General features: G+C 48.1%; 1 protein-coding gene and 1 long non-coding RNA gene across 6 annotated transcripts in view; one reads left to right on the top strand and one right to left on the bottom strand.

Moving 5' to 3' along the window:
* NEDD4L (NEDD4 like E3 ubiquitin protein ligase) overlaps positions 1-15,367 on the bottom strand; it is a 289,989-nt gene that overhangs the window by 150,367 nt on the left and 124,255 nt on the right. The window contains exon 1 of one of the 5 annotated variants that reach the window (XM_053664200.1): positions 14,381-14,424. The exons of the other annotated variants lie outside the window; for them this stretch is intronic. The gene's annotated coding sequence lies outside the window, so the exon portion shown is untranslated. Of the gene's footprint in view, positions 1-14,380; positions 14,425-15,367 lie in introns of those variants that run through there. 5 annotated transcript variants of the gene reach the window in all.
* On the top strand, positions 8,796-13,599 carry LOC128627237 (uncharacterized). The gene is made up of 3 exons (XR_008391392.1): positions 8,796-8,841; positions 11,459-11,564; positions 13,308-13,599. It is a non-coding gene; the product is annotated as an uncharacterized LOC128627237 (long non-coding RNA).

Here is a 15,367-nt window from a genome sequence, read left to right as displayed (position 1 = left end):
CGTCCCCACTGTGCAGGGATAACATCCAGCAACTACCCCGAATAAGCAGTCTGCGGCCTCAGCGATGAATGTTCAGAGAGCACGCCTGCCTGCTGTGTGCCTCCTTATAACCGAACGTGAATTTGACTCAGGCACCCACGATCGAAAGACAAGAAATGGCAGGTGTGGGGACCACAGTGCATTTCAGCCAATTCCACTCGCCAATTGCCCATCAGATTTATGCCCTATATAGTCCATAGTCTGTTATTTCGTGGGCCTCAGGCTTGAGCACCAGGCAGGCAAATTAAAGAACCTCTGGACACCCGACCCAGTGATTACACGCCTAATGGACTAATCTTGCTGCAAGCTCCAACCTCCTCTGTTCCACATCTTGTTAATGCAGCCAAATATTAACCCTATCACCCAAGGTGGACTCCTGGGAACCACCCACTCGGAGTGGGTATCACCCACTCTGAGTTGGTTCTCACAGGCTCACAGATCCAGTCCTCATTGTTGTGACATACACAGCCTGCCTGGCTCTGGCCCCTGCCTGCCCCCTCCAATGTCACCTTCCGTGTGCCTTCCACATTTAGCCAAAGGGGACTTTCAGTTCTCTGAGCACGCCATCCTATTTCCTCTGCTGGAGATGCCCTGCCCCCATCTTGCCTGCACATGACCTTCAAAACCAACTCAACTGTCTCTGAGAAGACTTCCCAACTCCCAACCCCCGCTCCTGTTGGCAGCAGTCTATCAGTATGGTGGCCATTTACTCTAGTGTCCATTTCTGCTACTAATCAGGAAGGTTCTTGCCAACAGAGCCATGCCTTGGTGATCTGTGTGTATGACACTCCAGTCACCCAGTAGGTCTGCAACAAGTGACTGCGTGGCAGGGTATCCTGATGGGGCAAGGGAAGGTCAGGCCCGTGGAGTGGTGGCTGGGGTCAGCCTCTGCAGCAGACCAATACTGGAAAAGACCGCTGTCCCTACCACAGGACAGACACACTGAGCCATGGCCAGCTCTCGTCTTTTAAAGCAGAGCAGTGCTCATCCAGGGGTGAATCGGATGGAAATCAAGCAGCCTCCCTTGTGATTTCTTGGTTATTTTTCTCACGTCAGGGCTGAAACAAAGCAAGCCAACTGCACTGAAGCAGACGCAGAAAGTGAAGGACGACCTGCTCCGAGGGCGTATGAAACGAGAGGCAATTAGTGAAGGATTAAGGCTGAGTCCAACCACAGAGGACGTGTCACTGCGGTGTGTCGACTGCTGAAAACCAGAGTGGCAATTAGGGAGGGAAACCCACAGTGGGCCACGCATGGGCGAGGCGGACGGACAGCTGGCAGGGAGAGCTCCCCAGAGCCACTTTCTCCGGGGGACAGGGCTCCCTGTGTCACAGAAGCTCAACTTTAACCTCAGGGAAAATACGTAAGAAAGGCCGGCAGTGCCACTCTCGTCTCCAAGTGCCGAGAGCCACCCAGCCCACTCCATCCTGCTCCGGCACGAAGGCGAGACCAGGGAACCTACACACGCTCCTCGCAAACCACTGACAACGCAGGAGAAACCTCAGCCTCCACCAGAGCCACGTCGGGGCCGCGCAGGCCCCCAGGAGGCTCCGCCACAGACCCTCCGAGGCTCAGGTGGGTCTGGTCTCCTTTTCCGCTGCTTCGTGCAACTAACATGCACTGAGCAGAGCACCGACTGCATCTCAGGCACTGGTCTGGGCACCTGAGGTACAACAGGGAAGGACACACTGAAAACTGCCATTCTGTGGAACTGACAAGGGGACAGAGGTGGTAAGCAACACAGAATCAATAAGTACAGAGGTTAGAACAGGACAAACCGAACAGGAAAACCCACCGCGGGCAGAGAGGACCGATGTGGGGGGCTGAACAGAGGGGCTAGAGGCACTTTTATTAACGGGTTGGTCCAGGGACCTTTCTGAACCAGCGAGGTTGAACAACTTGACAGAAATGGGAAATCATTCACTGGGGGTGGGGGAAAGACCCCTCCCAAGAATATAACAGTTGCACATTTGACAAAGACCAGTTTTTTCCTTCCTTTATGGTGGCTTTGAGGGAGGCAGCAACGAAACTGAGGGCAGGCACCCCACGTGCAGTGAGCCTCAAGCAGGTGTGTCTTCTGGTTCTGCCCCCGCACCTGGGAATTATCAGATGTCACCATCTCTGTCGGCTAACCTCATCTAAGGAGGCGGGGGCACCTCCACACTCCCTTCGTTAGCACCTGGCGAGCCGCTGCTGTCCTTCCTGGGGACATTAGACCACGATTCCTCCGGGGCTTCCCCTGCTCCTACGAACGCTCAGCCTGGGGGCCTCGGTGAGCTGAGAAACTCAGAGCACATCGCCTCCTTCTCAGTGAAGCAGGGTTAAAAAGGTCCAAGTCTGCAAGGACTGTATCTCCGAAATGCCCTGTCGCGTGTGTTCTCATTCTTCGCCCCTCCCCACCCCCCAATATGTATCTTAGAGTTGTAAAACAGTAACAGTTTACAAGCTGGGGTTCCATAGGCTATGGTACATCTTGACTTGGGGAAAAAAAAGACCAATGGGGGGGGGTCAAATACTGGAGATCACATAACTGAATTGACTCCGTTTGGCCAGTGACACAGTGCATGTCATGTCGTGGTTCAAGTCCGACCGCGTCTCCATCTTGGCTGCCGCGCCTCCGACAGGGCAGAACCACTCGTTCACGCCGGGCCGCCCCACTGACCAGGTTCCTAGTTCCCAATACTGTCCAGATAAGATGATACGTAAACATGTTTGAAGAGCGAAAATATTTTCTTCCAGGATATATTGCTTCATTTTCCTCTGGGACCAATGACCATTTTACCCTTCTGGGCATAATAATTAATAGTTCTCTATTGGGAGGATGTTATCACAAGGGATTTTTTAAAAGCAAGTTTTCTAACCACTATCCTAGAGTTGGACACAGCTCCCAGGTTCAGCAAACATGGGCATTCTGCAGGGTTAGGGGCTACCGTGCAGAAGGAAAAACGTGTGCCCACCCACGCGACTGCCCTTCCTGTCGCCCGAGGGACTCCCTCTACAGCCCCTCACACCGTCACCAAGGACAGTCTGCTCACTTGGTTATTCCCCGCCAGGGTGCTGGTCTTCCCCACCAGGCTGACGCTCCCTGCAGGTGGGGCGGTGCAGCCCACGCTGGGCACTAAGGGGCAGGCACTTGGCCTCTCCTGTTTATACTGGTGGTTTTCCGACCTCCCCGGGAGCCCTGGGAGCCCGGGAGGTGCTCCGTGCAAAGCTGCTGAATAAATGAGTTTCACCCCAAGGTGGGGAGGTCACTTAGATGCTAACTGGTGACTTTCAGTTTAGAGGAACACAAATCGCTTTCTATTTTGTTCTCTGCCCACATTTTTCTGCCCACCCCTTTTTAAAAAAAAGGAGAGAAAAATATAGATGTGTACAAGCGCAACAAAAGGGAAATTTAATTATGAGGTGGGTCATACCTAGGACTGCACAGGTGGAGAGCCTGGGGCCCTGCCTGGCCGGGGAGGGGCGGGGGCTGTGCCGCCCACAGCTGCACGGCTCGGGCGGGCGGGTCTTATCCCCAAACCAGCTACTGCTCAGCTAAGACGCTGGCTTTGTCATCAGCGCTTTCTGGGCTGTGTGGTGCTCCAAACCACACCTGAATGGCGATACCCCTGCAGCGGGATGAGGCGGGACTTCTCGGCACCTGCAGTCCTGTGCAGGTGATGTGATGGGACCCCCACGCCCTCCTCATCCTCACCCCCCTTCTCCCGACATGCCTACCTCTCTCTCCGCTTCCATAATCTTCCTACCTGTTAAATTCTTCATTTTCCCCCAAAACAGCTCCACTTACACACACACACGCACACACACACACACACACGCACACACAAGGAAAACCGCTCGACCTCTGATGTGTGGCCACCCATTAAAGAACAAAGAATTGAGAGGAACATTAATTTTTTAAAACCAGCTAACAAAATCAAGGGACCTATTTTCCCAGTCTGATTAATCTCACCAATCAAGTCTTAATTGTCTTTGCTTGCCATCCTCACTCAGCCCAGGGCTGAAGAGCCGTGAAAGTATATATTGAAAATTACATTAATCAATCAAATGAAAAAAATCAGGTAAGGAGCAGTCAAACTTCTGAGAGTTTTAACTTAATGAAAACTGCCAAGCTTACAGGAAAAAGACATACCCCGTCGGTGTCTGGCACAAAGATATTTAATAAGTGTTTGTAATTAGTGGACTAAAGCGATAATAAGAAGACAAGTTACTTTAAAGTAATAAACAAAGCATTACAAGTGTCTTCCATTGCCTTGCCCACATGTTGAAATTGTCACATGAATGTAACACCAGACAGGAGAGTATCCAAAAAGAACAAACCTCTCAGACAGATCGGTCACTGATGAGCCTACATACAGTTGTGCCCCTAACAACCTCACACAACACGGCGAGGAAGAAATGGAGAGAGAGAATACATATAAATTTAAAATGCCTTAAGGCCTGTGGCGCCATTTCCTTTCAAGAAAACTTCCCGGAGTCTCAAGCTTGTTTTCTCAGCACGGCAGATCCTGGCCCAAATGAACACACTGACCCAGTTAATGGGCTGAAGGTTCCACCCCTGCACTGGCGAATGCCCCTGCAGATCACAGCCCCACAACTCCATGTGACCTCTGCTCAAACATACATGACCAGGCCTGACCAGGGTGGCTCAGCTGGTCGGGCATCATCCCGCACAGTGAAAGGTTGCGGGTTCGATTTCCGGTTGGGGTGTAGATGAGCGGCTACCCGTCCATGTTTCTCTCTCACATGGAAGTTTTTCTCCCTCCTTTCCCCTCTCTCTAAAAATAAATAAATAAAATCCTTTAAAAAAAGGATACACGACCAGACACCCTCCGTGACAGGGTTTCCAGTCACTGGCCTGAGTCAGAGGTGGTTTGTAACTGCGTGTGACCTCTCACCTGTGGCCGGCCAGGTGAGTCAGAGAAGGGAGCGTGACCGTTTACATCACCGAGCGGTGCTGTTTCATGGGTCCTGTTAAAGTCCAATGACCCACTTGAAACTATCGTTTCTGTGTTTCCACTTAGTCTGAAGTGAACTGTCAACCACCTTTGCGAGGTGATGGTATGTCACACATCTCACGTGCAGTTCCAAAAATTTCCACCGAAAATTCCTTCCTGTGAGAGAAGAAAATCAAGCCTTTGTTTTCAGGGATGATGTCAGTCAGGAGCTGGTATTTTAACTTCTCTTCCAGTAACTACCGTATTTTGCTGTGTAGAATGCACACTTTTTTTTTGCACAAATTGTGGAGGGAAAAATAAGGGTGCACATTATACATGGGTAGTGTCTGAAATATCTTGTATCTGTTCTTGTGTTGTGTAACTTACATAAAATTTCTTGTACAATAATATGTTTAAAAACAATGCTCGAATTCCTTTTAATACAACAAACCAAGCATATAAATATACACAAATAAAAACTGAATTAAAAACTTAAAACGAAAGATTTCATTTCCTGGAAGTTCTGGCCAAAAACATGGGTGCACATTATACACAGCAAAATACGGTACTTCCAAGATGAATACACAGCTCACATGTCTCAGCTGAGAGAGTAGTGGTCATGGTTCAAAATCTCGTGATTCTTTTGGCTGATCCGGTTTTGGTGACAACAGCAGGGCAGGAGGGGTTTCCTGTAACATCCAGATGTCCGGCCTTTCAATGAGTCAGAAACAAAGCCCCCTTTGATTTCAGGAGGGCTGGTGGTCTCACCCGGGCCCGGCCCACAGGCCCGGCCCAGTGGGCGGGATCACACGGGGAAGCTGCCTACCTGTCTGCGCGCCCGCCTACCTCGGTACCCAGAAAACCAGGCCTCGTGTGGAAACAGCACAAATATTTACCATAGGTGAAGCTGGGCCAGGTGACCCTCTGTGGAATTCTAAGCCACTGACAGCACAATTGAGACACATCCTACCAACACCTGAGAATACACACTTCTGCCGTCTCCCTGCAGGTGAATGGCCTCCGGAGCCTCTGGGCTCCAAGCTGAGAGATGGACAGGCTTTCTTCAAGCCAGCCCGGAGGATGGGAAATCCTCTACATTGCCAGCACACTAAATCGCGGTGAACTCAAATGGCAAAGGAGAGAAAGCAGGAGGAGGCACAGATTTCTGCCAAGGTGAAAGAAACGACATGTAAATGACTTCGCCTGAAAATTGACTTGGAAATACCCTAAGGAATTCACATACTGATGGAGTAAACATTGCCTCAAATGAAGTCTAAAAAAAACCAAAACAACTCTCCCTCCCCCAATCAGCTGTCTTAACCACAGAAACCTCAGTTTTATTAACTGCTTCTACAATGTACAAGCACACAGAGGCTCCTACCATCACTGCACACTCCAAACAAACCACGTGAGAATAAAACGTCTATACTCCCCAACTAGCAAGTCTCTAGCGTCCTGTGCCTGCCTTCATCTTATATCTTTCCGTTATATTCCACAGTGATAAGAAAATGTCCTAAATGTGTTGTTTTAAATATACCATAGACTTGCAACAGACAACTCAGCCCCCCCCACAAAAAACCTTCTTTTAATTAAAAAAATGCCCATGAGAATCATTTCCTTCCTTTTCCCCCTAACTAATTAAATAGAAGGTATTTCTGTTTATATCTCCTCAAGTTCACCATCCTACTTAAATTCCCAGGGAAATTAAAATTCACATTGTCTTCATCACATAGACATCTTTTACAAAAATGCAATACCACTTAAGTTCTTTAAATTCCTCCATAATATAGTTTTTTTTATTGCTTGGTTGAGAGAGAGAGAGAAACATTCATTTGTTGTTCTACTTATTTGTGAGTTCATTGGTTGATCCTTGTATGTGCCCAGACTGGGGATTGAACCTGCAACCTTGGAGTATCTGTATGATGTTCTAACCAAAGGAGCTACCTGGCCAGGGCCCACTTTTAGTTTAGTTACTTGTTTCCCTTTCTTTTTCTGACTGGCACAGTCTAACTCAAACAAACACATGTAAACAGTATCCTTGTCAATGTGCAATAAAGTATCTTATTAAAGAAGAACTCCCACTTGACTAAAGGTTTTGCTGCTGCACACATCACTACATTTTTATTGCCTTACATTCCACCAGTCTCAAACCACACTTAGCATCAGGAATGCTTTTTTTAATGGAAACTTGGTGCATTAGTATAAAGGTGTGGCCTGCACTCCAGTTTGTTTGAGGCTTTCACAACCTACAGACATTATACCAAACGGTGAACTAACAGTCTATGAATCAGCAACAGATTAGACAGTAAAGAAACAGAAAAATCACATGTTAATCATATAGTGTATTCGCATGTATGAGTAGTAAGGGTGGGGAAATGACAGCGAAACCCAGAGGAAAAATTCAGCTGACTGTGTCTGAGCTTTAAGTTTTGTCCTCTCAAACTAACGACAACAATAACAGAGGCATTCAGAGTAAGTCATATGAGCCAGATACTAAGAGGAAGAAAGATTTCTACAACTACCAACCAAAAATTCAGATATAGACCATAAGTCATGGTTTAAGCAAACAACTTCACACCCTGGGATGTTAATTCATTTGAGGCCAAGTAAAGTTGGTATCCCCCTCTTCTCTAGTGAGATTTCTAAGTCAGAAATACTGAGAGAAAAGAGAGACCCAGCTCTGGATGGAGTGGCTCAGGTGACTGAGTGCAGGCCTGAGAACCGAAAGGTTGCCAGTTCGATTCCCACTCAGGGCACATGCCTGGATTGCAGGCCAGGTCCCCAGTTGGGGTTCTGCGAGAGGCAACCCACGCATTGATGTTTCTCTCCCTCTCTTTCTCCCTCCCTTCCCTTCTCTCTAAAAATAAATAAAATCTTTTTTAAAAAGTGAAAGGGAAAAAAACATTTTTTAAAAAAGAGAGAGAGAGAGAGAGACCCAAACAGAACAGGAAGAAAAACACAATTGTTTCCTCCCAAACCCGTGATTCCTAAATCAGAGAACAAAATTCCCGGAACTTAAGTGGTCTACATTGTCCATGATTTCAAAAACAAAAGTATCCATTGTGCTTTCAGTTTCTGAATAAGAAGTGCACATGTTTCTAAACAGTCCAGACAGAGAAGTGAGAAGCAGAGGGTAGAGAAACCAGGAGACTTCAGAGGCCAACTCTTTTCAAGTCTCATTCTTTGCTCTCATCCCGTCTTTACACAGGAGAGCAAAGCTGGTCCATTGCAACTAGCCGCAAACACCAAACAGAAGTCATTCATAAAGAAAAGTCTTGGTGTGGGCCAGAATAACACCACTGATATAAAAACCGCACTACACCAAACTCCAGCTCCAGGCCAGTCAACACCAGGCGTTACACATTCCTATAATAAACACACACTGGTATCTTTGTTCTTACCTCTGCGTGTCCTCCAGGCTCACAGAACACAAGCCACTCTCCCTCCCGAAGCGTCAGACTGGGCTACTGTCACCCCGGCACAGCTGGGAAACGACCCTCAGGCTCCCGGCCTGTCTTCACCTTTCCTGTGTGGAATCGAGGCCCACACACCCCTCCGATGGTCCACCAGCAAGTTTTAACACAACTCAGGAGGAATGCACCCGGCTGGCTGTTTATACTGATGAGTCACTTTGATGACAGCCAGAAAGAAATGCTCGTTGGTGGAAAAGGAGTTGAGTCAAGCTCCACCCCTACCGTAGGGTTCAGTAACCCCACCCGGCTCTGCCTGGAGCTGAAAGGGCCGCACCTGCAGCAGCGTGGTAACCTGCAGCACGGCTTCTGTAAATGACAGCTCGTGATGGGTACAAAGGTAAATGGACGGACCTAACAGGACAGGCAATCACCCGAGTGCCCATGGTTCTGTAAGTAACTGTAGCTTGGGGCTGGGCCGCTTGCTTCTTTAAAGCTGGATGGAGGTTTCCAGGAAGAGAGGCACTTGGGTCCGACCTTCACCTGTCACAGGAACTCGGCTTCTCTCCAGTCCCTGCATTCGAGGCCCCAGACCAGGCAGGCTGGACAATACGACCTGCTGGCCCTGAAAGAGCTTAAAGTCTGGGAGGGGGGAAAAGGCTGACGATGGTAACAAGGATGCAAACTACAACACCAAACTGAACTGATGGGGGATTTATGTCACTGGAGAGACGGCAGCGCCCTGTAAATTCATCATCTCCAGGTGAAAGCCATTCTCAGATGTGGGTTGTCTTCAGGCATAGGTCAAGGGCCCTGAGGCCCACTCAGGGGGCCACTCCGGGGGGGTGAGGGGGGCGTCCAGTTTACGGAACTGACCACCCTCGATTCCCCCAGGGCCAAGTTAAATGTGTGCTCTTCCTCTGGCTTGAGACTGGCACTAACCTGTGCCTCTTTGATCTTGCCTGAAGTGAGTCAAGCCCCACTATACAGCCCCAGCAGGTGTGGCTGAAACAGGAAGTGTTCCCACTGACGGCAAAAAGGTAACTTTCCACGTGAACTCCAAGGTGGCGGCGTGCTCGCTCATTAAGTGTTCCTGGCATGTCAGCTGGGAAACGCTAAACTAGACTTTCGAGTTCCCAGGGGCAGGCTGGACAATAGGCTGGGATTCCCAGAGGTGCTGGGATGACGGACACTGCCAGGGGAGCCAGTGCCCTCTGGTGGCTGGGAGGTTCAGTGACGTCTTGGTGGAGGAAGTCGGCACTGGGTTACTGCTAGAAACCCCACCATTCCCAAATGCACCCTCAGAGACAGACAGTCCTCCGAGGCTGGCAGGTACAACCATTTACACTGGAACTCTCCAAACGAAAATACCTCGCGTTTTTAGCAGTCAGCAGGTTAGGACACGCAAGTGCTAAACAATCTAAATATAAGGGCAGAAACTCCATCTTCTTTGACTATCATCTAAAGCTATAAATTAAGCCATTTCACATTCACATATCGGCTGGAGGTTAAAAAAAATAAGAACCACAATACACTATCAGAAAATATATCTAAACAGGCCGAATACGTAATTTAATAATTTTCCCGTTCTCTTAAAAGATAAAACACACCCAGACTTCACATCAAATATCACCCAACTTTTAGAGGCTGAACTGTGCCCCTCCAAAATTCTTACGTTGAAGTCCTAACCCTAGTATTTCAAAATGCAGCTTTACTTGGAGACAGAGGTTTTAAAGAGGTAACTGAGTTAAAACGAGGCTGCTAAAGTGGGTTGGACACAGACGGGTACAGGGGCCGACCACGTACCCGGAGACGGAGGAGGCCGAGACAGGGAGAAGGCTGCCCGGGCAAACCCAGGAGAGCGGCCTCAGAAGAAGTCAACCCCGCAGACACTTGCATCTCGTATTCTAGCCTCCAAAACGGGAGAAAATGAATTGCTGGTTTTTAAGCCACTTAATCTGCAGCACTTTGTTATGGTCGTCCTAGCAAACTACTATGCTAATTAAAAGGTCATTTCATTCTAAGTATTAATATAAAAATAAAGATGAGAATTCAGATTCCTGATTAATAATCATTTCTCTGCAAACATTTCATTTTAATATGCACACCCCCCCCATAATCTCCACTGTTCTGCCTTGAATAGTGCATAGAAAAACCTTATTCTGGAAGAAGAGCCTACACTTGACCTTTCCAACTACCATTTTGCTGCCACCATTAACAATCAGACTTACTGACCACGTGGTGTCCCTCCGCTTCCACGGGAACTACATCTTTCTCCCCAACTCAAGGAAATCAGCTTCTGCCCCATCTCCACTAAAATGCAACCAAACGTAGTCAACAGCAATCTCAACACTGAATTAAGAGATGCTAGCGATGGCAGGAATAGTAGGAGCCTTACTTCCAGTCCCTCTGTCCAGAGGAAGTTAGGACCCAGCCCAAGCAGCACCACGATCCAGGAGCGGAGGCTGAAGTAGCTTCAACACAGACACTTGGCCCGATGCAGTGCTCCCTCCCTGCTCCCACTGTGCTGTTAACTGAGGGTGTCCTGAAACCTCTCAGATCCAACGTGGCTGAAGAAGAACAGCCGTTCCACCCGGCAGCTGGACTGACAGGGGACGAGAGCGCAGACACTGGGTAACCGGTGGAATAGAGCCAAGGTCTGAGAGTGGGTGTACAACAGGCGTTCTTAACCAGGGCTCTACTGGGGGGGGGGGGTGCTGGTTCCTGGCTGGGGCGGGGGGGAGGGGCTGTTCTGTGCAGTACGGTAGGACGGTTAGCAGCGTCCTGGCCTCTACCCCCTAGGGAGTAGCTCTCCTCAGATGTGAGAACCAAACACTACCTCTAGACATTGCTAAATATCCCCGGGAGGCAAAGATGCCCCAGTTGAGACCCACTGGACTTGGCGTGGAATGAAGTCACTGGTGGCCTTGGGGAAGGGCTGGAAGCACTTCTGACGCCATCTGGAGAGAGGTCAGTTGCTGTGGCAGACGGGTCAGGAACTAGGTAGAGGGAAGGGCAGTTTATAATACTGCCCCAAGTGAGGACTGTTGTTTTGATTTGCTCTTCCAGAGACCTAGAAGACAAGGTCGTAGGCTGAGAGTGGGACGGGGATTCGAGACTGAGTCAAGAAAATCAAAGTCCAGAACAGCTGCAGAGCAAAAGGAAGCAGAGCTGGGTGAGCCAGAGAAGCTGCGCGGCAGGGAAGTGGGAGGCAGAGGGTGCCACGGACTCAGAGCACCGGCAGCGGGCGGGACACTGCAGCACCCCCCACAAGTCAGGGGGCCCAGGAGGACGGTGGGGAGGCCGGCTGGATACAGACACGGGGGTGCCCCAGACACGGATGTGCTGTAGTTTCCAAGGTCCCTGGGGTTAGACTTCACAGAAACCGAAAACAAGGAAACCTGCTGGGGATGTGTTGCAATAAAGGCTTTAAAAAGGGTATCGTTGAGAGGGAACTAGATAGTCTATAGACAATCTAGAGGTCTAAGCACAGCCATCCCCTTTGATTTAATAATTCTCATCCAAGGAATCTTTCCCAAGGGAACAATCAGTGACAGAGCTGAGCAATAGAAACCAGGACATTCCTTACAGAACCAAAAGTAAGAAACTGTAAGCAACCTTGATGACCAACCAGAGAGACAATCAATGACAGATATCTGCATGTCATGTCCTCAAGGGTTATTTTAAAACAGGAACACACTGCTCAGAATTGTGAACTGTAAGACTACATGGAACACAGCCCAATTTTGAAATATTACGTATTTCTGATGTATACATTTTTAGAGCTTGTGAGTCTTAATCTCCATCAAGGCAAGAGCAGACATGACGAGATTACCAAAATAAAAGCAAATGTAAGGAAATGGGGGTAGAGTTCTGGGGAAGAAGGCAGGAGAAAAAGCTGGTCAGAGCGGAAAGGAGGGCCACATGGAGCCCGGGGTGTCAAGGGCTGAGGGCTACGTAAAGGCTGAAGGGAAAAGTCTTCCAAGCAATACGGCCTCGTCCTTTGATGAACAGGAGGGTACAGGTGTCCGGAGGCAGACACGCCAGCTTCACGATGTGGGCGGAGTGCAGTTAGCAGAGGGAGGGGAAGGGCTGGGAGCCTTTCCTGGAACTCCCCGTGGTTTTCACCGGGGAGGGCGGCCGAGGAAGGCACACCTAGGAATGACAGGGGGTGGGTCTGCCCGAAGCGAGACACGAGGAAAAGCTGCTTCTGTTCTTACTTACATCCCCTGGGGATTACTTTTTTCCTAAATTCAATTTCAAAATAGTGCTAAAAATTCACAGCGATTCTTTAATTCTACATTGCTGACCATTAAATGCCCATCTTGTGAGTATTTACCCCACTTACAAATTTGGGACGGCCCGTAAGGTGGGATTTTATGAAATGCCACAAAGGGTCACGTGAGATCAGCACGTCCCAAGGGAAGGCAGAGGAAGGACGTAAAAGGTAGTCAAGTTTTAAGTTGACATAAGCAAAGGGAAAAAGAAAAGTGCTGAGCTGACTTTACTCAAATTAAGGTCTTAACACAAAATTTGAACTTCAGAGTAGTACCTCAAAAACGTATCAGTATTTATATGTTGTTTGCTTTTGTCTTTAATCTTGGTAGGATTTGTTGATTACTTAGATCATCTCAAGATTTTTTTCCTTTAGAAGTCATCATGAGTTCACTCATAATCTGCAGCCTTCAAAAATCATGTTTCTAGAAATATCACAAGTTATCATAAAATGGCACCATAAAGTATTGGCTAAATGGCACCATTCTAAATAAGATTAGAGTCTTATCCCAAATATATAAGCTATTTATATATACATATGTATGTATTTCCATATGTATGTATTTCCATATGCATACATAAATGTAGGCAAAGGACCATAGTAACCCATTACTCTCTCTTTTTCTGTCTATTTGGATTACAGGCGGATCACTGCTTCATCTTTTCCGATGTCTAATTCCTTTATCATCAGAAAAAAACCCCGCAATTTGAAGATCACTAAGAATGTATTGTCACTTATTTGGGAAAAATGAGTAACCAAATGAAGAGTTCAAAAGCCGGTGATGGCAGGGGGACCCAAGTTTTTCCGTTTTGTTCGAACCAGCTACAGTAGAAGAAGAACAGAGGAAAGAGGACAGTGGGAGAGGGAGGAACACATTGAACGAAACAAAGGTGACATAACACGGTCACAAGTCCTTACATAACACAGGCGAGGCTTGCTGATCGCAGCACAAAGTCTTGAGTGTCCTTACAAGGTCATGCACCAAGTCCTATCATGGGTTAGCCCTTTCTTCTGATGCCTCACAGAAAAGGACAAGGCGCGGTGCACGTGCCTCACAGGTGGACACAATTAAGTGACTTTATCAAAACATCTGAAAAGGAAATTTTCTCATCAAGGAGGGGGGAGGTCTCTTGCATCTGTAAACATCAGTCAGTGAACACAGTCACGCACCCACTCTGCTCAAGATACCAGCCAAGACCCAGTGACCTGTGTCTTCAACCATGAAAAACTCACAGCTCCCAGACAGCTCCTTAATTTCTGAAACAGCTGTGTTCCTGACCTGCAGTCATTTTAGGGCACTTACACTGTCACTTGGAAGAACCACCTCAGTTCTCCTGATCCCAGCCAGTCCCTTTGGCCATACCCAAGCCTGACCTTTCCCCTTCAGGTCCATCCTCATTGTCCATCATCTCCTTCACGTGTCCAGTTGGAGACCTTGGAGACCTTGGAGACCTAAGACCAGCTTCTGATTCTGCCACGGCACCTGCTCCCCAGCTCACCCCCACTGTTCAAGTTGGAATTTCCTCTGTCTGGTTTTTCTCCCTATTCCTCAGGCAGCCAGTCTATCAATAGGCCCAAAGTACTCAGTGACCAACCAACCAACCAACCAACATACAAACCCTGCTCTTTTCTCCAGCCTGGATGTCACCATCCAAGTGTGCAAACTCTCCTCTCTGACCCAGACCTGGGCAACAGCCTCCGGGACAGACACTCACCTGCCACAACAGTCACACCAAACCACTCCTTTTCTGGCGACTCTCTGCTGGCTTTCTACAGCCTGAAGCATAAAATGCAAATTCATCCAGGCAGCCCGAACAGCCCAGGCTCCTCCTCCTGCTGGCTCTGCTCCTCACAGCTCCTCCCATCACAAGCCCCTCCCCACCCCACTGGCTCCTCCTCTAACCTCTGAACTCCTCATCCCGGCACCATCCTGGCTGGGCGTTTTTTCTGAAGGCATCTCTCCCAGACCTTCTCCAGGTGGCTCTCTTGAGGGCGAGGCCGTAAGTTCCTTCGCGCTGATGGGAACATCAACTGGTACCACACTTTAGGAAAGCCAATTGGTAATATGCCCCCGAAGTATTTAAATCCCAATATTGCTGAATTTAGGAATCCCATTTCCAGGCAGGTATCATAAAAACATAATCCAACTTTTTTTTTTAAATCCTTACCTGAGGACACATTGTTTTCTCATGGCTTTTAGAGAGAGAGGAAGGGAGAAAGAGAAACATCAATGTGAGAGAGAAGCATCAATTGCATGCCTTCCGCATGCATACAGATAGGGGATTGAACCCACAACCCAGGTATGTGCACTGACTGGGAATCGAACTCACAACTTTTCGGTTACAGGGCAACACTCACACCAACTAAACCGCATGGGCCAATCCAACTTAAAAAAAAATTACACAGTCACTGCACATTTGCTCTCTTATAGCAAACACTGGAAATTTAAACAGAAGACAAGTAAATCAGATATTGTAAACTGAGAAAATGGAATGTTGCAGAGCATACATGAGACTGTTAACTGGCAAAAATGGGCTATAAAAGTCTACTTATGATGCAAATTATTTAAAAATACACATTCCCTACCAGAAGACGGCTAAGAGGAAAATGCCAAATGGTAAGAGTGATTCTCCTTCTGTTGCTGGTAGCTTTTTTCTTGTAGCTTTTTCCTGATTTAAACACTATGTATGTATAACTTTCAC

This window comes from Artibeus jamaicensis, unplaced genomic scaffold (genome assembly GCF_021234435.1).
Source record: "Artibeus jamaicensis isolate MK-2021 breed Jamaican fruit bat unplaced genomic scaffold, CSHL_Jam_final contig_354, whole genome shotgun sequence".
In the NCBI taxonomy this organism is placed as follows: Eukaryota; Metazoa; Chordata; class Mammalia; order Chiroptera; family Phyllostomidae; genus Artibeus; species Artibeus jamaicensis.
Note: the sequence above shows the minus strand (reverse complement) of the source record. Positions and strands in the feature narration are given on the sequence as shown.